Raw genomic sequence first — 27,400 nt, 5'->3', positions numbered from 1 at the left:
ACTAAATATCTGAACTATCAGTTTATTTCTTTTAAGGATGATAATACAACTGTCATATACCAGAAGGGGGAAGATTTTTACTGAAGAACAACCATTTTGTAGATTTCAGCTCCCCAGTGTTTCTTTTCTTTCACCCCTGCCCTACCCTTGCCCTCCTCCCCTCACAAGAAAATTCCTATGATTTAATTTTTAAAAATCTGTTACTGAGTGTTAACAGTGTTTTATAAACTATTCCCTAAGTAATATAAACCTGGAATAGCAACAGGAACACTTTGAAAAAACTGAGACATAAAAGACTGCTTCTAGTCCTAGATGTCAATGTGCAACCAGTTTTATCTCCTGCCATGTACAACTTCATAAATTACATTTCTAAAGACTCCATTATAATTTATTAAATTTCAAAAATATTCAGAAACTGAGGAGATATATTATGCAACTTACACTGTTTACACTGAGGTGTTTTTCTTTTTTATGAGTGCTTAATGTCAATGATGTGCTATGTACTCTCTCTTGAAATGTAAAAACAATGAAAGGAAAAAGATGATCTCTCACATTGATCTAGTCAAGAATTTCAGTTACTCAATTTTTTTGTCCAAAATATTATTTTGTTTTACATGTTTTTGGTTATGGGAGTTGAGTTTTTTGCTTTATATTTTCTTATCAGGTTGATATTAAGTCTGAAGGAGGAAAGTAGTGGAAGACTTTCACCACAATTGTGAAAAATGAGCAGTGTCAACCTGGTAAGTTTATCTTTTTGTTGTTTTATTGATGATGATTTTCCCATTGATTTCCCATTTCTCATTTATGTTTGTAGCAAAATCTCAGTTACTGCTGGTTTTATTCATGATATAATATTTCTGTTAATGTCTTAAAATTTGCTTTAAATAAAAGACAAATGCTCAGTATCTCATTAACTCTTTGAGATGCAGCTTTGTCATGGATCTATGTAGTAGTTTCAGTTCCAGCCAGAATAGTTAGCACATAAAATTATTTTTTTAATCCCTAAAGTGTATATCCCATACTTTCATATTTTTCCCACCCTTGCTAGTTCTGTATTCTGCAATTTGAGAAAAACTATGAACTGAAGGGTCTGGGTTCAAAATATTATTTTTCTGGTTTATTTATTTAATTAATGTCATTATTTAAGAATGCACTTCAAATCATCTGTCGCTCCTCACACTACCACTCTTGTGGGAGATGAAAGGGAAAGCTCATGGGTTGAGATATAAATAATTTACTGGAAACTGTAATGAAATAAGAAAAATATCAAACACAAAAATTTTAAAAACTAAAGTGTATGAAAGAGGGTGTTTTACATGGAAAAATGCTCACAAAGCCTGGGACAATAAGAAACAATGGCAGATAGACCCTCCTTGCTTTTTTCCCTGACTGCAAATTTTCCTTCTCAGACAAGAACCCCTTACTCCTGCCATCAAGCAGGATCTGAGCCAAAAAACCGGACAAGTAATTAAAATAAAACAAAAAAAACAAAAACAAACAAACAAACCAAAAAAAAACTTTTCTAGAGTTTTAAATTGTAATTTTAAAGCAGTTATTTATTCCAGGCTTATTCAAACAAATGTTTGCTTCAGGTGAATTTTCCTCTTATGAAAATTTTTTCTGTGAATTTTATTTCTTCCCTAGAAGAAAGTCAGTGCAATTAAAGTAGTGCTATCTCTTTCTGGAGGATGAGTAGTTTTAAATGTTTAAGGATAATAGTATCTAACTCCCCAGTGTAAGTGCAACAAACCCTTCTAGTTTCTTTACAGACACACAGTCTTTGGCTAATGGTGTGCTGGGAAGTGCTGGGAAATGGAAAGACCGTTTTAGAAATTCAGAAATAATTGCAGCACTTAAAAGAATAACATATTCAAGTTTACAATCTGAAAATATGAAAAATGGTGATATCGCATATCTGACACAATATAAGACCATATTTATAAATGCATTAAATGTATCACCAAAAATACCTAATAAGAAGTTGCAGATTTCTATCAAGATTGGTCTTATATGATCTCTAATTTCATATATGTGTGTAAGTGTAGCCACTTATGTATGTTTCTAGCTATCTAGCTAACTATCTAGCTAGCTGACTATCTAGCTATCTATCTATCTAGCTATCTCTATCCATCTATCTTCTGTGGATGATGTATAGCCTTTATTTAAAGGAAATGCAATAATCTCTGTGTTTGACTACCAGTGCTGACAACTAATCAGTAATGCTTTACCACTGCACTGACTTTGACAGCATAACACATAATAGTGACAAAGCCATAAACCCCTCTGTTGTGATTTAGGAGTGGTGTTTCCAATTTAATGTCCCCACTGAAACACCCAAGATCACACCCTGATTGCAAACTCTTCCTTCTCTCCTGGCTATGGCAGGTTGAAGAGGAGAAGGGAGGCACTAAAAGGTAAAGATCCTATATTGAGAAAAAAACAGTTAACTAGAAACAGCAATGAAATAAGAAGAGCAAAATAATAATAATAATACTGATAACAGAGTGTGCAAAATAGTGCAAGAATATGCAAATGATTCACAGGTCATTTCTCATCATGTGGATACCAGAGTCACTCAACCCCACACTCTGGCAAAACCCTCCATCCCTGCTGCACAGAGTGTGACATGGTATGGAATAAACCCACCGTGCTGACCGTGCTCCTCCTGGATGCTGCAAAAATTCACCCTTTCCTGCCCAGAACCTGAGCATTTCCACCCCTTATTCTATATCATGGACATCGGACATCATGCCCAGACCCTACACCTTCAAACTATATACATACATACACATCTACACACACACACACAAATATATATATATTTATCTAAATGTATGTTTGTATACAAACAAAGGCACAGGCATCATTCCCATGGTCAATAGCTCTCCCTCCAAAATGTCTTTTAAGTTAATTTAGTCCGTAACTAAATGTTTTAAACCTTGAGTGTGCGTTCTATCCATTCCAACTCTATTCAGGGCAGGAGGACTGGTGTGGTTTTGGGAGGTTGCAGGATTGATTATGTCACCTTTTTCTCCTCCTCTGATGATAGTCTGAAATATTTGTCTTAGGCCAGTTTGTGGAGAATTCCCCAGGCAATTGAGTTTTCTGTTTGAGCTCATTGTGTGATTCACATAGCATCAGTGACATGATGTGTTGCACCCTTTGAACATCCAGCCCAGCACTGGAAGTCAGGGTGCCAGGAGGGCATTTGGTGCCAATTCTGAAGCCGCAAAAACCCGTTCATAAGCTGCTAGCATCTCTGCATATAGCAGTATTATCAGAATGTATGTAGCAGGTCTCATCTTTTGTATCCCCTATCTCAGAATCCCAGGGGTTATCTTTAAGTCTACCTGGGTACTTTTGCAGTGGCTCCAGGAAGGACTATTCTCTCTGGCTGCAGTGTAAAGCATGTTTTTCACATCTTTTTCTATTCTGACTGTCCCAAGGGGTGCTGCATGAGCAATCTCCTATTCAATTTGTTCAAAATCTTGTTGTTACTCAGGATCCCACTGGAAATCATTCTTCTTTTTAGTCATTTGATAGAGAGCATTTACAATCTGACTCTACTCTGGAACCCACAGTTCCAAAGAAAGCTTGTGTTTCCTCTTGCTGGTTGGTGAGGATGTAACTGCTATTTTGTTGAAAAAATCCATCAGAATCTAGCAATGTTGAATTTGCCATTTTTTTCCTAAAAAATTAATTTCCTGGCCAGGTTCCTTGATCTTCTTAAAAATCTCTCTAACTCCAAACCTGATGCAGACTACAGTGAGGAGACATGACAAGCATAACAGCGTGCTTTCTTTAACATCTAAAAGAAATTCAAAATTCTGAAAAGCTCTCATAACAAGACTGAAGGAGAAAAAGGGGGTGAAAATCTGAGGAAAATTATCCTCACCCGTTCTCCGTACAGACTTTGTACAATTATTTTGAATTCTCAGAGGTAATACCTGAGGTAAAGGCAGGAGTGCAGCACTGAATACATATCCCAAATTACCCTCATTATCCTTGATGTTATCTTGTTGATACCAAACAGTACAACAATAAAGGAATCCTCATCCCTCTTGCTGTTCTGAAAAAGAGAATCAGGGAGAGTACATAGTGCTCATATGGGAGAATAATATGGTGTCAAGCACCACAACTATGTGAATAGACAAAGCAACATTGTGGCTGGTGGCTCTGTACCCAATAAAACAAATATGTATACCAAATTTGTTTCCAAGCCACTCTGGGCATATCTGTTGTTATCTCAACACTTCAAGCCTCACATTGGGTGCCAGAGAAGGCTATTGTGGTTTAAGAATAAGAAAACTAGCAGTAAGAACACCAACATTTGTAGCAGTGTAGGATAGGTGAATGATTCATATGATATTACTCACCATGTGGAACCAACCCAGCACCACCTGACTGCACATCTTGCACACCCCAACCAAACTAGACATGGATCCAGGCCCCTTCTTATATCTTGCACATGATATGAGATGGTACTGAGGAACAGGACTGCTTTAATTTGCTCCAGAACACTTGGGACATTCATGATTTAACATCACCACCTCTTACTCATTTTTCAGGTAGCACAAAAATAAACTGTTTCTTAAAGATGCTTAAAATGCATTTTAATTTGTTTGAAATGTAGCAGTTGTTCAGTCCTCCTTGAAAATTCTTTCCATTCAGAAAGTGAAAATACATCTATAGGATATCTTTGGAGGAGGAAAAACTTGTAACTCCATTATGCAGAACAGATACAGTAATTTCACGAATACAAGCCGCAGCAATTTGACAAAAATTTTGGTGGAAACCCGGAAGTGCGGCTAATACTCGGGGGCGGCTAATATGTGAATGATTTTCTGACATTTACAACCCCAGACATGCCAGCCAGGGCGCCGAGCCAAGCACCTGCCAGTAAAAGCCGGCATTCCGCGATTGTTACAGTGTTACTGTGTTGCCCTGGCTCCCTGCAGGCAGCACAGGGGGCGGGGAGAGAGGCGGGAGAGCTCTCTTTCCTCCTCTGCCGCAGCCCAGGGGAAGACGGGTGGGGGGGCGTGCCGCCATTACCGTAGTTCAGGGAGGACGGGGGGGGGGGGGGGGGGGCGCTGCCATTGCCGCGGTTCGGGGAGCCGACGGGGGCCCTGCGCCGCCATTGCCGAGCCCCGGGGAGGGGGGGGGAAGTGCGCGCCGCCATTGCTGCGGCTCAGGGAGCTGACGGGAACCCCGCGCAGCCATTGCTGTGGCCCAGGGAGGCGGGTGGAAGCTCGCGCCACCATTGCCGCGGCTCGGGGAGCCGACGGGAGTCCCGCGCAGCCATTGCCGTGGCTCGGGGAGGAGGCGGGGTGCTTTGTCTGCGCCCACTGCCGGTGCCACGGGCGCGGGAAAGCTCTGTCCCTGCCTACCGCTGCTGCCGTAGGAGCGGGGAAAGCTCCGTCCCTGCCTGCCACCGCGGGGCAGTGCCGACCCAGGGTGACCGAGCCCAGTGGCAGCGGCGGCCAGCCCCGAGCGGCAGCACCAGGCTGGGCCACCTGGCCCTGTCAGCAGCCCCTAGCGGGCCGAGCCTGCACAGCCTTAGCTCAGCCAGTAAACCTCGCCCTCCTGCGGTTCTGTTACTAATTGCACCCGGGTCCTCGCTGCGAACAACAGAGCGGCTTATATTGGGGTGCGGCTTATTTATGGACAAAAAACCGAAATATTTGCCAACACCCAGAGATGCAGCTTATACTCAGTGCGGCTTGTATTTGTGAATTTACTGTAATTTTGTATAAACTTACCTTCATGCCTCACTTTAGGTATGTCAGGGATGTATGTACATTTTAGAATTACAGTAATTTCACGACTATAAGGCGTATCTGATTACAAGGCGCACTTCCGAGTGTCGGCAAATTTCTGAACTTTGTCCATATACAAGGTGCACTGGACTATAAGGTGCACTTTTTTTTTTGCAGCGAGGATCCACGCACAACAAAGTAACGAATTAGCAATGGGATCGCAATTGCGGGGTTTACTGGTGGGTGCTCAATTTGCAAACATTTTTCACAGATCGGCATAACCTTTAAACGCAACCCCAGGAACCCTCCCCATGCCGCGGGCCCCAGCACTCCTGCCCGCCTCTGGCGCCGGCTGGTGCAGCTCTCACAGCTGGTGCGGCTCTTGCGGTTCTCACAGCTGATGCGGCTCTCACAGCTCGCAGCTCGGCTTGTGGTTCCCACTTCTGAGTAGGCAAATTTCTGAACTTTGTCCATATATAAAGCGCACTGGATTAAAAGGCGCACTTCAGGGTTTCGATCAAAATTTTAGTCAAAAGAGTGTGCCTTATAGTCGTGAAATTACTGTATTTTCAAAATTGTAGCTTGCTTTGATTCCCATTAGGTATAAGAAGATTTTTGGTTGTTTGGTTGTTTGGTTGGTTGGTTGGTTGGTTGGTTGGTTGGTTTTTTAGTTTCTACTTGACTGTTTTTCATCCATGAGGGGGTTTAGATACTGAAGACTATTTCTTAGAGCGATTATGAGATATCTGCCCTTGAAGTTGTTCAAAAATAAACTGGGCATGGTCCTCAGCGTCTTGACCTCAGTAGTCCTGTTTTAAGAAGCGAGTGGGACTAGATGACCTCCAAAGTGTGCCTCCTTTCAAAATCATTCTGTAGATTTGCAGATTTCTGATTCTATGGTTATTTCTAAGTTATTTCCAAGAAGGAGGAGGAAAGTCTTATCAGTGTTTTTTTCTTAATTTCACTAACCACTTCAAGGAATTAGTTATGAAATTTAAATTAAACTGGCATGAAATGTCAGTATGTTCAGCTTAAAGGAATTATCAAAGGACTTCAGCTGTGAGAAAAAGTACTTCAGCTTTGATAATATCACATGCTCTTAGCTACAAAGATGTTTTGCATGTGTTGTTAAAATGGGAGAAATTGGTAAACAACTGGAAATGTAACAAGATTTTGCATATAGCTATTTGAAAATCTGTTAATGCACTTTCCTTTGGGAAATCTGAAGTTCAACTGCAAAATTCTGAGATTCCCCATAATTTTTGTTTTAGTCTAGTACTTGTTGTCATTGTTTCCAAATAATCTTATAGAAACAGACGTGTAACTTTAAAAGTTACTAGTATGGTTATTTTAGTGTACAACTGTACTTGTATGTTGTTTTAACTAATGAAAACCAATAAAAAAGGCTTTATGGATGCAATTTCTTCATTTTTTAACTGCAGAAGAATAGAGTGCTGTATTAATGTCATAAGTACAATGATCAATGTATAGTTTACTACAAGTCAAAGGAATTGCATCAGAGATAAAACTGGACAAATACTGTTTAAAGGAAGCAGAGAGTAATTTGACTGAAAAACTACCCCCCCACCAAAAAAGTTAGTCAATACTGGAAAAGCACTAATCTTAAAAGTAGCATTGCTGAAAAGTCATGCAACACGTAAAAATTATTACTGTCGACTATTTAAGCCCTTATTTTTAGCTACTTCAAAATGCCATCTAATTCCTGTCACTTTTTTCAATTCCCACCTGTATTAATAACTCTTGACCTCTTTTCTACCTTGATCTTATTTTGGCATTTCTATAACATCTTAATTTAATAAGGAATTAATTTGCAGCTATAAAAGTGATTTATAGTTCTTGGTTTTTTTGCTGTTGATATGTTTTTTAAGCATATTAATTAGAATGACAAAGAAAAGATGATTTGGGGAACTGCATCAGTAAACACTATAATTAAGTGTAGCATACTGATTTGTTTTTTTTGGTTAGTGTTCTGTTGTCATTGTCATTGTTGCTGTTTTTGCTATTGTGTAAAAAATTACTATCAGTTTTTTGAGCAATATTTCAGACATATTGCAATATTAAAAACTCTTAAGAGAAATTAGAAGATTTCATCTAAATATAATTATGGTCTTTGACATACAAAAAAATTATATGGCATTACTGCAGCACAGAATATCATAAAACAGTATCATCCTTTAATCTTGTCTGTTAATTCTACATTCTTATTTTGAAAAAATAGAACTAGTGAAGTTAGGTGTCTCTCCACAGGTATGGGAATATTTCATAAATAGATTTTATACAGGGAATGTGCTGCCTGCTTGCTACTCTCACACAGTTTATTAGTTTTACCTTGGCTCTCTTGTGTTGTTCTGTTCTGGAAAATATTCCATTTAGTGTAGACAGTTTTCCCCAAATATTACTGTGATTCTTTTGTGCAATACAGAATTGTGCCCTGACATCAATTGAGGCAAAGTATAAATATGCTTGAAGCAAACGTTACAGGAGCTATCCTTTCTACTTCCCTTAGCTGAAAAGAGTGGGTGAGTTTACTTGACTATGACTGTACTAACTATATAAATACATTTCTTCAAAATCAGTTTCACAGGTTTAGAATCACACACCTACATTAGTGTTCAAGATTATCTTCTATTCCCATATTTGATCGAACTCTGGAATAAAGATGCATGTCATGTTCTTGTCACTGTGTTATTTCAATATAGAAGCTACAAGATGCTTCTGTTAAGTTATTACTTCTTCTAGAAGATTCTTCTGGGCATGCCCAGTTAGTATGGGTTATCAGATTCAATTTGATCAAATAAACTAAGCCCCTCTGGGTTAGCAGTTCCCTGTTCTCATGTTTTATTGAAAATTTCTAGGGTTTTTCCTGTATTTTCAGATGCATTAAGAACAGAGATGAAGATTTCCCTAATTTCTCATCTTCTTTATTATTTTGGGTTTCTTTCTTGGTTTTCTTCATGCTCCTTGGCTTTCTCTTGCTGTGTACAAGAGATCTGTGCCAGTGAAAGTGTTACAAAATCATTGTGGAAAGGTTGGTCTTTGATCTGCTAATTTAGTAGAGGTATGAAATGATATTTTTTATATGCTTCACAAACGGTAGGTGTGGGTGGGTGGAAGGGTCATAAATAACAGGGGGAGAAGATCAGCTCAGAAAGTAGGACAGGAGTTGTAGCAAGAGGAAGTAAAACAAGAGACCTGGAAAGAGAATGAAGACTAGACTGATAAAATATTACAAAGGTAGTGAAAAAGGGAGAGAGAAAACTCTGAAGTTAAACAGTGTGTAGTGTATTTTCAATATGTGGTTATTTCTGCAAGGCACTGACATTTTTCTGTGCATTATCATAAATTGGAACATTTTATAAGCAAGTAAATGAAAAATTCTGTTTGTTTAACAGCATTTTTCCATTCCCCTCTCCTTAAAAATACCCTCAGAACCATGACCACAGTCCAACATCGGCTGAAGATCTAAGTTTCCTAAACAAGGAATATCAGGAATATCTGATGTCATAAGAAATGTATGATTCTCTTCCCTTTATAACATTTTCTTTAGTTTTGCGATGTCATGTGGATATTTTGCAAGTAAATATTATCCAATTTACTTCTTGACCTCTTTGTTCAGCAGATGCCCTTTTTTTAAGTTGGACTTAATGATCCTTCTGGGTCCCTTTCAATTCAGAATATTCTGTAATTTGGTCTGGAGGGAAATTTTGTGATTTTCATGAGATAGGACAATAAACCAGTTCTTCTGGACTTTCATCAGACCATGGAATAGTGGAGGAGGTAATGTCAAGCATTAACATTTCAGAAATATAAAGATCATATTTATTTTCTAAACCTCCCTTAGTTTAGTTCATGCATTGTTCTTACACAGCTTTACCATTCATTTTGGTTCCATCTTCAGGCACAAGAGATAAGTAAATTCTCTGAACTCTTCTTGTTGAACTCTCTTTCCTAATAACACCCTAATTAAAGCTCTGTGAAAACAAGTCAGATTCAAGGAAACTCTTGTGTTTTACTTTTAAGAATTTCTGTGTATTTTGCATGGTTTGTTTTAAACCTTAGATTATCCACGTTTCACCATGAAGGACATCCAATCTTCTACTGGTTTCGAGAATTTATAACCCTTTGATTAAGTTCTGGTGAGCATTTTCTTATGATGAAAGCAGAGAAAAAAAAAGGCTCATTAAGAGAACAGAGTATCCAATCTTTAACAATGCTTTTTAGTTTTTGAAATAGCAGAAAACATTCTATTATGTGAAATTGCAAAACCTCATTTCTCTTTTTTGATATTTGTGTTACAAAGTATGCTTTATAATAAGAATGAGATGGTGTAAGATTCACTTTGAAAACTAGCTATGCAAGGCTGGTAAAGAAAACATGTTCTGACCTATGCAGCAGTGAGTTAGGGTCCACAGTCTTATGTTTGGACTTCGTACAAGTATAAACATATGTCTTGTGTGAGTTCTGGTTTATTATTGTTTAATTTTTACTTTACAATTATTGGTGCTGAAATTACACTTCCATAATTTCCTTATGCTTTCAAGACTTTCAAACATTGATAGCAAATAAAAATTTAAATGTATGCCAGCCCATATAGATTTTATTTAATTGTGGGACAGTACCTCTCATGTTAGAAGAAATTGCTTGTCTGAAAAAAGTCCTCAGAGACCTTTATATTGCAAAGCATTTTTACATTTGAGACCTCAGATATTTGCTACTTGGTCAATGAACTGAGTCTAAGGATGATTTAATGTTCTTCTAAAAGAGTAGGTTGATCAGTTCATAAATATGTGCTACAACAACTTTCCCAAAAGACTTCTCCCTATCTGGAAGAAATCCTGAAAGACACTGCACAAAATTGGTAATTATGATCCTCTTTGTAATTTATAAAATATTCTTGTTGAAATTTGCTTTGTTGTACCTTACCTAGATAGTTAAGAAATGCTTAGCTATCAAAGAAAATTCTTAGCTGTGTTATGTTTTTTATCAAAATTCACGCTTTTAGCAACTTCTCCTAGAGTAAAATAAAACAAAATGCAGGAGTAAAAAGAAAAACAAAGCTGTAATACCAAAAGTGTACACAATATTGTTTTTTTCTTATTTTAACTGTCAGAAAAGTTTTTTATTTTCATCACTGGTGCATAAATTAGCTCTTAAGATGGCAAGATAGCAATATTGAAGGCAGCTGGTAACAAGAGTGAGTTTTCACTTCATAATTTACTGTGCTTAATTTATCAGTAAATTAAGTTTATTCAATAGTCCTATATGTTAAAACGCTTTAATTGAAGCAACTTTTCAATTTGCTACTTTATGGCTTTGTGCTAGAGTTGATTTATTCTTTGTAGAGGAGACATGAACCACTTCTCACCTTATAATATATTAATAGAGAGAAAAAGAATATATTACAATCTTTATGATAAATAACTAATCTCATTATTAATGGCTAAAGTTACTTCATAAACCAATGTCTTCCAATGATATTACATGAAAAACCCCAAGCTAAATGTAACCAAAGAAGAAAATGGAAAAAAAATGGCAATGCATGCAGCAGGATTGAGAAGAGATGTGGCTTTGATGAAGCTCTCTCAAATGCTAAATTAAGTATTGGCTTAATGAGGAATTTCTGTGAGTTTGTTTTCATTTGTTTGTTTTATGAGCTGCAAGAAATAGCACAAATTTTTTTCTGTGATGATATATAACAGAAAAAATGTTCTAGCATTTCTGGAAATACTTTCAGTAGCACAAATATATTTCTCCTGGCCCTTGCCCACTCTTCTAAAGAAACACCCACAGTGCTTTGTTTTTATCAGGATAGCCTCATGCCATTTTACTGCAAGGATTAGAGAAAAAGAAGACAGACATGTTGGCAATCCATGTGGAATAGCCAGCATGAAAATCATTGAATTAGAGAGTTGCTGTGTAAATGGAAACAAGAATGAACGATGAGGAGAGAGAACCCATGAAGGTGTGGAGCCCATATATCTATGTGCCCAGGACAATCCTCCAAGAAGGGAAAGGGAACATACACTCAGATATCCCTTCACATATTGGGGTAAAGGACTTAGATCACAGGACACTTCTTCTTGATTAAATAAATTGTGTCCTCTACAAGGCTAGTCTGAGAAAATGCAGGTAGATGTGAAAACTGTTTCCAGCAAATTTCAGGAACTTGAAGTCTCTTACAGATTATACAATAATTGATTTAGAACCACTACCCTTTATCCTGTCACAAGAGGTCATGCTAGGAGTTTTGTCCCATTTTTCTTACAAGCCCCCTTTATGTACTGAAAGGCCACAGTTAAATCTTCATGGAGTCTTCTCCTGACTAAACAACTTCAGCTCTTTCAGTCTTTCTTTGTAGGAGAGGTGTTCCATCCCTGTGCTATTTTAAACATTTCCAACTAACCATAGTCAGGCTCCAGATTGTTGGTTCTTTTTCCTCTTGTTTCACTTTTTCTCATCCCCTAATCTTCCCTCCCTACCTCTATGGGTCTATATTGAAAAAATTGTGCATGACTCCTGCTGCTTCTTTTTAAAGGACATCCCAGAATACTCCAAGTTGCATTTTTGCATTCACTAGGGTTTTTTTAATAAATCTAATGCACTGCCTTTCCAGAAGCTCTTTCCTTTCTAATGGAGCATATCATAATCAAAATTACAAATCTGCCTCACTGAAAAGTAAAAGAATAAATTTGATTAATACAGAACTGGGCTGGTAATGTGTGTAATAATTATGGCTAATGTGTCACGAGAGGCAATAAATACGGATAGTAAGACATACAACAGACATTTTCAGGAATGTGAAAGCCACAGAATATACTCCTTCTATCTCTTCTAGTTTGTTTCAGTATGTAAATTTATCCTTTTAAGTCTATGCAGCTGTTGTCAAATTAAAAATTTATCTGCAGCCTACCAAGATACAGTAGAATTTCCCAGCAGTAAACTTTGCGGAGAGGAAACAAATAAAAATAATAAAATCAGAATATTCACTGAAAATAATACATCAATCCTCATGAAACTGCAGATGTCTAAAGGATATGCAAGCATACCTACATTCATGGATGCAAGCATTTTTGCTTTGTAAAGGACCAACTGCTCTCTAGGGTGGTGATGTGCCTTTAGGAAGCTGATCAGGATCCATTGCTTCTCTGCTCATTGATTTCCCACACAGTGAGAAAAGTGTCAAACAAAGAAAGGGGTGTTTCTTCTCGTCATGCATTATTATGAACTTCAAATCCAAAGTTAGAATTGTATCTGAAGTAAATGGGTGAAATCCTTTGAGGCTTTTTCACCAGCATGTAATTTCATTAGAATTCATTAAGTCACTGTAGAGAAAAAGAATAGGGGGGGAGGGGGGAAAGCAATCCCAGGGAGGGTTGTTCCTTTCAGCTTTCGTTTTTCTCCTTTGAGTTACATACTAGCAAAATTTTTTGAAGATTCCGTCTTGTTTTTTATGATGGTTTGCATTGCCATCTTCAATGTACTGCCAGTGAGGCAATATGGCTGGGTCTAAAATTTCCATCAATATATTCTCAAGTTCTGAGCAGATGTAAGTGTAGCTTTGTATCTTATCTCCATACAGTACTGAATGTGTTTTATTTCTGTTTAAAATTATGTAACTTGGAAGGAGTTTCACATATTAAATTTTGGTACAGTATCAAAATTAAATCCTCTGGATCTTGGTATGCTAAGGTACTAACATTTAGCTGCAAAATTCAGTAGCTTGATTATTTCAAAGTTTTGGAGTGTGTGATTTTTTTTTTTCTTATTATTATTACATTGCTGTTATGCTCCTACAATGTTGAAATTTGAAGAAGCTCTGTATTATCTCAACATCAATATTTTCTGTTCTATTATTCTATTTTTCGCTTATGTGTTGAATTTCAATTTCCCTGGAACCCTAGACTGCTCACTGAGTCACAATATTAATAGTGATTAACACTTGGACTGCATCATATGTAAGGAGCTCAAACCTTCTGTAATACTGCATCTTCTAGAAAGAGGAAAATTTGGAAATCAGTGAGTCTTCTGACAGTCTTTTTTGGCTCTAGATTCAAGGAAATTTTTCATGTGCTACCATAAATGATTTTTTTGAATGGTGTGTTAATTGAAATTCAGGGTGTTAAGGGGCAAGAGACTAGATTTAATAAGACTAGCAAGGTACTAATTCCTCTGTATTTTTGTTTAACTTCCATGAATTTCTTAAAAAAACGCAGCAAGTTACCTGACAGAGTTAAAAAGCTTACCGAGGAAAAAGAGTGAATTTGATTGTCTGTCTGGTTTAAGAAGAAATTTTAGTTTGGTAAATACTTTACTCAGTTCTCATACACCTCAGCATGCCTCTTCCTTAAATCAAAGTCATATTTTTTATCGTGGAATGTAAGAGCTCCAGAAAATGTTGCTTCATTCATGGACTCAAGAAATGAAATTGTGCAAATTTCTGCAATGGGGCATCTAGAGACAGACATAGATTTTGTTTCATAGTTCTGCAAATATTGGACTATCCATGATCAAGACGTTTTTTCGTGTAAACTGTAGAAAATGTAAATTGTCCTATTGTTAACCAGACACACCAGAAAAAAAAAAAAAAAAAAGGCAAAAAACCCCAAACAAAACACAAGAAACCAAACAAACAACAAAAAAACCCAAACCGCCAACTTTTTGAAACTATGAACCTTTAAGAAACATTTATTTGGAAGCTACCTGTTCCTGTTATTCCTTCAGGAAGTATAAAGGCTCTGATGTGCATCTAGCATGAACCATCATGATGTTTGACTTAGCCAGTATTCTAGAACTGATTAAAAGTTATTAGATATTGGCAGAAGGTAACAGACTGATGCTGTAAAATTTAGGTCAGGTAGAAGATTCGACAGCTTTTTCCTTCTCCTCCTTAAAGAAAAATGGAATATTTTTCACAAAAATATTTTAAAGTATTATTTTTAATCAGAAAGCCATTTCAGGGATTATTTTCTGATTAGCATTATCTCCAACATCATCCTACATGAGAAGGTAGTTGTTAGACGCCCTTGTCTTTTATTTTTATGTAGGTGATGTCTATAAACTATTGAGACTATCCCCTCTTCTGAAAGTACAGGAAGTATTATTGCCTTTAACATCCCAAATTGTATAAAATCGAGTGTGAAGTCCAGGCACAGTGTCTGCCACATGTGTGGAAATTTATTGCAAAACAGGAAGAATATTTTGACAAAGTTCTCTATGCCTCTGCTGATTTCACATCTTCATTGTGCCTCACAGAATCACAATAAAATATAGAAATATTTTGTCATTGCCATGTAAGATTTGAAATGAGAGACTACAGAGAATGGCATTTGTTATTAATTACAGGTCTAGGTCTCCTTTGGCATTCTCAACAGCTTATTTTTCAGACTTTAAGGAGGATAGCAATTAACTTTTCAAATAGGGCCACTCATGAGGATCTCAAGATCTAAAATTAGACCTCTAAGTTAAAAAAGCTTGTCTAAAAACCTGACTTTCCTTTGTTGCTACTAATGTTAATAATAAACCTCAGGGCCTTAAGATCTCGTCTCATTTACACTTTCTCTTCTCCTCTGTGGATAGTTTGTTCTGGATAAATCCTCTTGCATATCAAGGCTATATCTTCTGCATTCCTTTACTACAACAGACTGCTGTGCCACTTCAGTAATTGCCAGAGACAGCTAGGCAGCAGCATTTAAAATGCTGTGTGTGGAAGCAAAGCCACCTGACAATGTCTATTGTTACACCCTTATGGCTAAAGTTGTTTTGAAATTAGGGACATATTTCTTGGAGAAGTTGCTTCTTAATGTTTCTTTGGTTTGTGTTGGGTTTTTTTCTTGTGATGCTTTTTAGCATTTGATTAATACTGTTATCATATGCTGCCCTAATGAAATTTCTGTAGGAAATGAGTATTTGAGTTGGGTCAGAGGTAAAAAGTCAATTTGCAGGTATTCTTTTGTTTTATAGTTTGTTTGCTTTCAGATTTAGAATTTTTTGTATCCTTATCTAAGCAGTCCATCAGGTTTTAGTCTGAGAGCCATTTGCCCTTAAGGGATTTTTGTTTTAAAGTTAAAAAAATCCCCACAAACTAAAAACAACCCTCTTTTAAATGTGAAGAATGTGTAGTTAAACTGTGATCAAATGTGCAACCTCTCTGTCTGTGAACTAATTTTTTTTTTTTTAATTTTAAATAGAAAAGAAATTTTAGCTTAGTACTATAGGTGTTTTTATGTATAAAAATATGATTGCTCTAAAGGATTTTCATCTTATAAATAGCAGAAATCATCAAAGTTAACTACTTATACACAGTATTGCTGTCAGTTGGGGAAGTGTAAATGAAATAAATTAAAACAATAGAATCTCCTTTTCTTAAAAATGCAAACATTATGCTTAAAATCTGTCCTGGTTTGGAGAACAGCAACCTAAGATAAATGTATCTCAGAATTGTTTTATTTTATGTCTATGATACGCGTAACAGTAAATGTAATGAAAATTATGATAGGCTCAAGTTCTGAAAGGGCTTAAACTCTTCTTCATTACTTCTAAACCTATAACTCCAATAGGTTATAGGTTATGTGAGTTCATTTATTGTGTATGGATTTGGGCACTCATGGAATCAATCACAGTTAGCCTAAGCTGGAATAGTTTAAAGGTGCCACTCTTGAGCAATGACAGCATAAGATTCAATACATAGGTTTCTAAATTGACAAGTTCCCTTTTCTAAACACAAACAGAAGCCTGGGATTAGAGTAGAAATATGACATATGAAAAGTATTGAATGCCTTGAAAAATGCTGAATTTTTCTAAGAATAAATATTTTTTACTCTTTTTCTCTGTTATAATTAATTTAAAAAAAAATTAGCACAGTCATTAGGATTGCCACATAATGAATTTGAATTACTTGTAGATGCATTTTTTTTTTTTAGTTGTAAGAGAATACTCATGGACTATGGATTTGACTCTTTGACTTGGTTCTTCACTGTTTAGACAACATATCATTGAGAATATGGGTGAACAGGCTTCATTTTGAGAAGAATCGGGTTTTACGTTCTATTAAGTCTTCTGAAATTGAATAGCTGTTGAAGTTGGTTTTTAAAATCTCCCCTCTTTTCCTTTTTTTCCAAGCTTGAATTAGATGTGTTTAACTGGGTACACTGCAGAGGTTAGGTGGATTGCAAGACACCCCCTCACAGTCTGGTTGCTTACTGCTGCACAGCTCTTCTTTCAGATGGCTCTGCTTATAGTACCCTAGTAGTTTTCCCCATAGGGATTTTTTCTGCCTCTCAAGCGTCAAAAGTATCCAAAGGAAAATAAAAAATCCTTGAGAATTACCTTGTTCAGGTTATGTTCAACTCTTGCAAAAGTATGGCTTTTTCTTGTGCTTCTTCACCAAAAGTTTGAGACCATTATTTATTTAGTATTAAATTCTGATAGATATCAACTACCCTGATTGAGACATTAAAATCCATTTTCCCAAGTGATCACTGAAGTCAGATGGATCATCTATACATCTGAACTTTAGTATTTTGAAGAACTCCCTGTATTTTTCTCCAGATACGAACACTCTGAGGTATCATTTTTATCAGTGAATAACTATATGAATTTCAGCCTTTCCTATACAGTCAACCTATTGCTATTTATTATGTGTATTAATTTTCAAAGATTTCATTAAAATATATATAGTGGTGAAATTCTGTTTCCTTAATAAAAGAGAACACAGTAATTTTGAATGTTATTTAAAATACTACATATAATAAGGTTCTTTCTTACTAAAGAAAAATTTACCACAAAATCCTGAGATAAATTATTTGCCGCTTTTTTCTTTTGTTTGTTTTTGGGTTTTTTTTTTAGTTCTGGGGTTTTTTTGTTTTGTTTTTGTTTTTTGTTTTTTTTTTCTCTATGTTTTCTTAAATATGAATAAAATTTCCAGTTATGATTCATAAAAATGTCTTTCATGGATATCTCATATATTTGAGTTATTTCTAATCAATAGATGGAAAGATGGAGAAATTCCAGATGTGCTGCAATGATATTTGGTATTTTGAAGCAAACTTTAGTCTAAGAATTATTGCATTCCTGTGTTGGTTCACAAAAATGAAATTTTACGGTTTATATATAGACTTGTTCAGCTCTTTCTGCTACAGCAGCATTCTTGGTGGGCCAGAAAAAAAAGATTTGTAATAAAAGTATAATTATTTTGGGTTTATAGACAAATATAGATGAATGACATGATCAGGCCACTATAAGATTCGCACAGTCAAACCAATTTCAGAAATAGATTGTTTCAGGATACCTTCTGCTCTTCTGCTCCATGAAAGCCTCAATAATAAAACATTTTCCCTATGATGCTTGCATGCTGCGTGGCTGCTACCTTTAAACTCAATGAGCTTTGCTGTTGATTTCTTGAGTCTGGGACCTAGAGATGATACATGATCAGTGTCATTTTATGGACAGAAGAAATTTAATTTCTGAAAAGTGTAAATCCAGCATTTTGCAGATCTAGTCAGCTTTTCTTCTTGGTGGAATAGTGCAAGCAGATTAGTTTTTAATTCCAAAGATACATGAAAAAAGACTTTCAGTTTACACCATTATTCTATGTCAGCACCAGGTAACCTTATTCACTGCATGAAGAAGGATATGGCTTTATGGAAGTTGGTTTGTCAAGGTTTGGGCTTGCTGCTGTTCCACATTTATATTGGATATTGTTGTGGTTTATGACCAAATATAATAAGTAGATTATTTATTCAGTTCTATCGCTTTCCATTTCAGCTTTTGTATTTAATTCATATTTTTTTCGTAAAAGGTTCCATTTAATTATTTTTGGAGACAGATGAATGGTCTTATGAACCATCAAGCAAAAGTTTAATTTAATTCAATAGAATATATATAATGTTACCTGTCTGAGATGAAATTTCAAATAACATAGAGAACAAAGAAACGAGACCTTGGTAGAAAAAGATACTTGCAAACTAATTAATAAAGAACAAAAATTAATTCTAATTAATTTTGAGGGAAAAAAATTGAAGAGATCACTGTTTTTCTGCCTGAAGATGACTGGGTTTGGATGACATGGTAAAACTGGCAGAGAACTAAGTGAGAAAACACAAGTCAAAGCAAGTATCACCAGAAATAGCAACAAAAAGGACAGTGCAAAAACATATTTTTATTAAATGGCCAGGTGGTGACTGTCTGTCTCTGTTGTGACTGTACTTCTATTAAGTCTCTTTTAGCCTATCTTCCCTTGCTTATTGCTTGCTATTATCAGTCAGTCTGAAAAAGTTATAATTTCTTTAATGGCCACTTCCATTTCTGATGCTTCAGGCAAGCCCAGACCTTGTTAATACAGGAAAGGGTAGTCAGCCAAGTTCCGTACTCAGCCTTGTAAACAATCCAGGGACCAAAGGAAGAGTTAGTTCATTAGAAGACAATAAAATTATAAACATGTCCAATCTGCGCACTGTTTTGCGGGAGTCAAAATAAAGCATGAAGGTGAAGGCAGTTTTCTTTTTAACTAATGAGTAATGTCTATGTTTCATCAGAGTTGCAGAAGAAGCAGAAGCCAATTGGGAAACCTATCAATAAATTAGAAATACAGTAACAAAATAGTGATAAGAGCATCATTTCAACAAGGCACAGAGAATAAAGTCCCAGTGAAGCCAAAGTAAATGAGGTAAAACTAAAAGAATTAGTTTCACTTTTGTTCTCTTCTTTGTTCTCTTTTGCTGGTAATTTAACGATGGACTGATTAAACCTAACTAGTGAAACAATCCACTTCTTTGTCTTATATTATGAAATATAGTGAGAGATAGATGGAGGGCAGGCATCAGGAATTCTCAATGTAGTCCTTGAATGACAGCATGGGCCATGACAGCAGCGTCTTTTAAGAAAGGGCACCTTTAACTTGAAGGCTTCTTAGTTCAGGCATCTTGTTTTCATATGGACTTGTCTCTGAATTCCAACAAGTTAGTGAAACAAGTTAACATTTGGTTAGCATATTGATTCTACATATGTTTTTGTATGAAAAATAAAGCACAGTGGTGCCTAGTAACATCCATTTCCAAAAACATTAGTAGTATTCTTCACTGTCATTGTGTTTCAATTAAATTACAACATTACATTCAAGGAGATAAATGCAAACATGGTCATAGTCACCTCACGATATTTTAACATGCATGCACATATTTATTTTCTGCTTGTTGTCTCTTCATATCTTTAGTTTATAATTTAAATTTTGAGACAGAACTCCATAAACAATACAACATTTCAGATGCATATTTTATAAACATATATATGTTTATAAAAACATTTCATGTAAGCATGCGATGTGAAAGGCTACAACTGTCAAATATCTCTCATGCAACTTGTAAATATTTAAGGACTCCTTATTTTGTGTCAGCAAACTCCTGACACTGAAACTAGAAAGTTGGAAATCTCCCTTTAATCACTATTTGTTCCATTCCTTCATTCAGCCTAGATTTAATTTTTGAACATAACTTACTTTGCACTTCAGCCTAACGGGACTGCTTGGGGTTTTTTTTACAGTTATTGTTAGGTTGTTTTGCTTTATGCGACTTTATATGTGCAGCAAGCAGGATGCTTTAATTATCTTTTTTTGATATGCTGCTGTAGTAAAGGTTTTCTGTTAGGGTTAACCAAAACATTCACAAAACTCATGCTTGCACAAGGTCTTCATTTGGATGATTATTCCTATGTAACTTAGGGCCTAAATAAATTAAGTCTATAAAAAAAAAAAAAAAAAAAGAGCTATACTCTTCCAACATGTAACATGTTTTGATTACTTTCAGTAAAAACTTGGTGCAGTGGATTTAGCAGCAGTAGATTAACAGGTGGACTTGATGATCTTGGAGATCATTTGCAACATGAATGATGCTATGATTCTACGTTTTTTACATGAAACATTTTATTTTATTTTATTTCATTTCATCAATGTTGTTATTAATCTTGGGTTCTTCCTTCAAACACTATAATATCATTAGATTTTCAAAGATTACTGTAATCTGAAAATTTATGATCCTTCAAACCAGACCAGAATTTCAGAAAAAGACCCATATCAGGACATTATCAAAATGAGTAAAATCTATGCTAAAATGTTGCAGGAATTGTAAGGCATTCTTGTAGAAGAAAATAATAGTGCAAGTTTTCCTGATTATTTTTTTTTTTTGTCTCTAAATCTGTAAATTTCACAGTGGTTAAATGGCAACTGTGTAGGGTTTTGCTTGGTTTTGGATGTAGTCTTCTGGTTCTCCTGCACTTTAGAGCCCTCCCACTGTATCAGAAACACAGATGCAAAATTGCATGTTTGACAATTCTGTTATAATTTTTTCTCCTGAAACATGGAATGACTTAAAAGAAAAGAATAACTGGAAAAAAGTCTGGTTTTGTTCATGACTTTGAAACTGTTACATTAAGATGTTACAAAGTTGAAAAGCGCTGTCTGTCAGCACTGGTACATATTTTCCAGCGATGTATACCAGCTTATGGAAAGTGTAGGTTGTGACAAGTCAGTGTTGTTTTTCATGTCTGTGGAAAATACCAACTTCTAAATTAAAACATCAAGGTGGGATTTGGGGGGGGGGGGTTTGGTTTGCTTGGTTTTTGGGGTTTTTGGGGGTTTTTTTTGGTTACTTGGTTGCTTGGTTGGTTTGGGTTTCTTTAGCAGGTGGGAAAAGAGGGCGTGAAAGTTAGACTTCCAAAATTTGAAAGAAGATATATATCTTGAGAATAAGTTATGCAATAATGTTTTCGTCATTTATTTACAATGAAGAAATATTCTTTCATCTTTCTGTTATGTCCTTGACTAATGTGCCTTTCTGAGGTATATAATATTATCATGTCCTATCATACCATATCATATTGTACCATATCATATATCATATCATATAATCATATCATATCATGTCATATCATATAATACAATACAATATAATCTCATATCAATATATATATCTACATATGCATATTTAATATAAATGCAACATACACACACATTTATAATCCATATGTATAAAATAATCCATATGTATAAAATACGTATGCATGTATATATGTATATGTAGTGTGAATTACCTATATTCCATGGCACTTTAACTATATCAGTAAGATATCTAATCACTGATATTGAGCAATTACAGCTTTCAAGCATTACAGATAGATAAGAATTACACAGAACAGACACAATTTGGATTAAATAGTAGAATCATATTTTCCTGTACATGTACGTGTTATTCCTTTCAGTATGAATATAATTTCTTTTTTTTTGCTGCAAAGCTAAACCAAATCAAGCCAAAATAAAACAAAATGAAAAAGCAGTAAAAAGGGAGCTAAGACTTGACCTCACTCAGTTTAAATGACGATTTAACAGACTAATACACTTTGCAAAAAGGAAAAAGGAAATATCAGAAAACTTTAGGGAAATAATAAGTTATAATGCGTATATTGGAGTTAATTGAGTTAATCCAGATTTATCTCTGGATGCTACATGCTACTGATTTGAAGCTTTGAATTTAATAGTAACTTGGAAACTTGAACGATTAGTGTATCTTTTTAAAATTTTCTCTGGTGATCAACTTGGTAGGTAGAAGGATTCCTTTGCCAGCAGATGGAATGTAACTGCAAACTTGCCTTTTGTTTTTATTTCTATTGTTTTCTTTTTTACTTCATATAATGTGATATTTAACAGTGTGAAAAAATAGGAAGAGTGAGCAATGAAAATACGATCTTTAAAACTCTGTCTATAGGACAAAAACCTGGATTTTAGTATTTGACATTTCTCTTGTTTTCCTTTTCAAATCACTTGTTGCCTCACAGGTTTTTGTATAGGCAAGATTAATTTCAGGGTCTTTGAACAGTACGTGGAAGTATTCCTTGGACAGCAAAGATGATTTTATCAGTTAGATTGAAGAAGGTTATGCAATTCTGAATATTAACTGAAGGAAGAAAAAATTACAATTAATTTAGGAATTTCCAGAAGTGACATGTAAAAATTACAAAAGAAAAAAAAAGGTAGAAATAGACCTGACTATACTAATAGATCTGAAGATACTAGCATAGAGAACACTTCAAAACTTTAGCTGAAAAAAAAATGAAAAGGATTTTGTCACAAAGACTATTTCTCCTAACTTTCAGGATAGTCTTTCTTTCCAAATCTTACCATGCCTCATTTGATTTAAATATCAACCAGAAATCATAGAATTATGGGTTATCCTGAGTTGGGAGGTACATCCATATGCACATGGATCATCAGAATCCAACGCTCAGCTTTTCACAGGAGTCACCTCATGTGCCTCGGAGTGCTTCTTGAGCTCCATCAAGTCTGGTGCTGCGACCCTGGGGAGCCCCAGTGGAAGCCAAAGGCTAAACTGTCAGTAACTTATGTGAGACCAGGATTTTAACCATAATCCTTGTCCACATCCTGCAAATTTCCTCTGCATGTTTTGGTCATTATTTCATTATTCATGCTTTCGTAATTAATTTTACTTGGTCAGTAATTTTCAATTTGCAACAGGGCTGAGATATCCCTGAAGAGCTTTAGACACTATTAGAAAGCTTTGTAGGATCATAATTCTCTTAAATAAAAAAAAAAAAAATTGATCTATGTTTATTAGATTATTAATGAAGTCATCATCATCCATAACAAAAGCCACTCTTATAAATAGTCTTTCTCATTCCTAAGTGTCCTCATGTTCATTACAATATTGTAGAAGGATTGTATCCGTGTAATACACTGTTCTGAAGACAAGTAGGTTTAGACATGCTTCTGAAGTGTTGCAAAATCTTCGCTTTAATAAAATAGAAGTAACAGTTCAGCTTTTCACTTTACTAGTACATTTTTTTGTTCACATAAATTGATTTGAAACATTAAAGTAAATTATATATTAGAGCTGAACTTTGGCAGAAAAGTTTCTTGACAAGTCATTCAAACTTTCTGAAAATTCTAGGAAACTGCATTAGTGATCAGATTTAGCCAAAGGTAGGATAATGTAGTTCTACCATAAAAATTTTAACTATTTCTATGATTATATTGGACTCAATGTCATTACTAGCATTAAATCAATGCTTCCATTTATCAAAATGGTTTCTTTCTAAACCACTATGAAATACACATGCATCTCTAACCCTTTATAAACCATCAGAATATATTTTTTTTTAATTCAATAACTGTGATCATGTGCAGCAGACAAAAATATTCTTAATATTGTATGTGTCTTCTCATTAAGGAACAATAAATCTTACCTCTCATGTATTATTCATTACTAGTGGGCCAAGAGAAAAGGAGCATTTTTATTTCCAACAAAAATGATATGTTTTTTGAATTTTAGAACATCCTTAAAATTAATGCTACTAATTTTGGCTTTCTTTGTCTCTGTTTGGGAGAAAGCGGGCCAAGCTCTTTCTAGCTTTGTAACACAGATTTACAGTGTATTCAGTTTATATACTAGAAAAAAGATTTTTTCACCATCAGGGTGGTCAGGCACTGGAAAATATTACCCAGGGAGGTGGTGAAGTCCCCATACCTGAATGTGTTTGAGGTGTCTGGATCTGGTGCTGCATGATGTGGTACAGTGGCAGTGCCAAGGTGGATGGTTGAACTGGATGACTTCAGAGGTTTCTTCCAAGCTTGACAGATCTGGGATTCTACAATTTGCTTGGCAACACAATGTATGTTAGTAAAAGTATATCCAGATGACTTAGAGGGAATCAAAATGAGACATAGAAACTTCAGTAATCCAAATGAGGAGTTCATATTTTATCTTTGAGGGGAGTAAACAAAAGTCAGCAATAGTGGTGGGACATTTGGTACCCCACCCATAAAGTTTGCAAGCTAAAGAAAATTGTTGTAACAGTTATCAGCATCACTCAGTATTTCCTGCTGTCTGTGGCGAGACACAAACTGAAAAGCTGTAGGGATGCAGGTTTTCTTTCTCCTAGTTAAGTTATGAAGAAATAGTGGAAACCTGGCAAACTCACTGGTATGAAAACATCTGGAAATTATGGCATCACATCAGATGACCCTGATTATATTTATATTTAAAATTTTATGTGCAGAGTGCCTATACTTTTTCCTAATTTTGTTCTTAAATTCAATTTGTCTGCTTCTATTGTCACCTGCATATAAATTGGAAAAATATATGGATTCAGGGAATTTTCTGTGCAACATTCTGTCTTGATGACTTTCTCATTCAAGCAGGTTGAGGCCTGTAAAGACGCCTGATTCCATGAAGAAAGCACACAGTAGCCAGTGCAAGCTGGTTTGGTGCTTTAAACCTTAAATGTCATGGCTTGTTATGAACAAAAAACTTTAGTCATGTCCTTTGTCTAAAAAACAAAGGAAAACAAATTTTAAGTGTGGTATTATCACCGTCAAATGGAATTCCCATACTCCTTCCAGAGTATGCATGGTATATTCTGAATCTGGATTATCATGACATTATGCAGGTTTTCTGGCAGGTGTGGAGTAGGCAGATCATTCCTAGATGCTTAAAGATGCTCAGAAAACAGATGTTTTTCCACACACCAGCTGTGTTGACATATTTCAGTCACCTTGAATGCTGGTATCTCTTTAAGTGTCACTTACAATATATACCAGTAGATACTTGATCCAGGAGTGTTTCTGATCACTTTCTGAGAGAGTTGCATGAAAAAAACGTACTTTAGCTATCCTGAATATATGAAATAAGCCTTAAATTTTTTTCAGGCTGTGAATCAAAGTGGAATTTCAGCACTAAATGCTGACTCAAGTAGCTAATTTAGCAGCAGATTAGCTTTCTGCATGCAAATGTTCCCATTAACATCTGCAGGCTTGATTGCAGGTTTACATTTAAACAAATATGAGCACTTTTATGCATCAGAGACCAATAGACATTATTTATGTCTGCAACTTTGAAATTAGTAGTAGCTATTATTTCAGTGCATTCTTGCTGCGCTCCAGGTATAGCCTGGAGAGATATATTTGAAAGTTGATGTATTTCTAAAATATTCCATAAATTTGTAGATATGACACACTTTCCTCCTCTCTGTACACTGAACTTGATAGCCTGTTGAAAATTACAATATAAAAATAAATTTTTAAATAGTATTATTGCTCAACATTGAAGCATTTCAAAAACAAAAAGAGTCATAATAATAGATGAAATATCAAATTTTGCTTTCATTTTACCAAAATAAGAGTCATGTACTTCTTCAAATGCAGCCTCTACATATGCAGGTTCTGTGAGCAGATGTACATAAATTTCCTTTATCCTAGCTTCCTTTCAGCCTCCTCTGAAAGAGACTTAAGAAATCTGAGATTGATAAACTAACTTAGAAGGTAGACGGCTTGTGTGCTAGTACTGAAAATGCATATATATTATTTAAGGAATTATATTATTTAAGGAATTGAAATAAACTTCATTATTTTGCATACAAATTACCTCCAGTTTCCACCAACAGTAATCACTGGAATCCTTTGAATCCTGCAGGTCATATTTAAAGTACAACCTGGACTCAGACTACTTTACCACAATTTTTGTCTCTCACCTTTTCCACAGAATGAGTTACATGTCTAAGTCACATATAGAAGCAGAGATGCTAGCAAGAGGAGTTAAAATACTCAACCAAAACCAATCAGCCAATCAAAAAAAAGCAAAAAAAACCTTACCAAAAGAAAAAAAAACATTGCAAGAATCTCCTGGATTTAAGATATCTAAAACAAGTGCCCTAAACTTTCCAATTCTTCAAGTGTCTTTTGCCAATTAAGGATCAACTTTTCATATTCCAACATCTCCATATCAGAAAAATTGATGCAAAATCTGCAAAATGTTTGCTATATTCGTATCTGCTTCCTAAGCAACACTGGTTAATGTGTAGCCCACACTTCCATTTTTGCTTCTTCATTTTCTTTTCTATCAGTCTTTTCTGTGCTTAGGTATGTCTATTGATTTGTCCCTCCTTCCACGGCTACTTTCTTTTTATGATATGCTTGGGACAACCCTAATTTGTTATCCTGCTAGAGCAGGATTTAATCAGCACTATAAAAAGGGGAGCTGCTTTCATGCAGGCGAGCAGTTTCCTGAAGTCAACCATTTCAGGCCACTCTTTTCAGCCTTCTTTACCCCTAAGAGTCTAGAAGTTGTTCTTGCCTTTAGTGCCACGTAGAAAATTAGGCATAAACGTGTTTATTGCAATGTGTTTGTTTTGGAAACAAACAAACATTGTTTTCACTTTTTTCCACTGAATTGCATAAATCATAGACTTGTTACACTTATGATCTGTAATAGACTGAAATATTATTACAAAAATGTTTCTTCTCTTTAAAAAAACCAGCAAAAATCTTAAGGAATCGTGGTTTTTTCCAGTAGATTTCAGAATCAGGGAAATTTACTATTTATTATTTACTTTAAAACAGCAAGGAAAGATTCATTTCCACAAGCAGATCTAGTTCATAGTTAGGATTCAGTCCACACTCATTTTGAACACATTTGTCGTTAAACTCATTTTCTCATATAATATATCCTCTATTACAAAGAATATTAGAATATTTTCAGTATAATAAAGATAAATTATCCACTGGTAAATTTTGAAATTGTGGTGTTTTGGTACTCTTTGTGTCTGGCTTGAGAAATCTTCTATGG

The 27,400-nt window shown here is 35.3% G+C and overlaps 1 protein-coding gene across 4 annotated transcripts in view; it reads left to right on the top strand.

Annotated features, from left to right (window-relative positions):
* Positions 1-27,400, top strand: part of LINGO2 (leucine rich repeat and Ig domain containing 2) — a 505,609-nt gene that overhangs the window by 272,118 nt on the left and 206,091 nt on the right. For all 4 annotated transcript variants that reach the window (XM_033084762.2, XM_033084758.2, XM_033084761.2 and 1 more), the window contains exon 3: positions 665-740. The gene's annotated coding sequence lies outside the window, so the exon portion shown is untranslated. The remainder of the gene's footprint in view (positions 1-664; positions 741-27,400) is intronic.

The sequence above is a fragment of the Catharus ustulatus genome, chromosome Z, assembly GCF_009819885.2.
Source record: "Catharus ustulatus isolate bCatUst1 chromosome Z, bCatUst1.pri.v2, whole genome shotgun sequence".
Taxonomy (NCBI): Eukaryota; Metazoa; Chordata; class Aves; order Passeriformes; family Turdidae; genus Catharus; species Catharus ustulatus.
The sequence above is the reverse complement of the archived record's forward strand: the minus strand, read 5'-3'. Positions and strand labels throughout refer to the sequence as shown.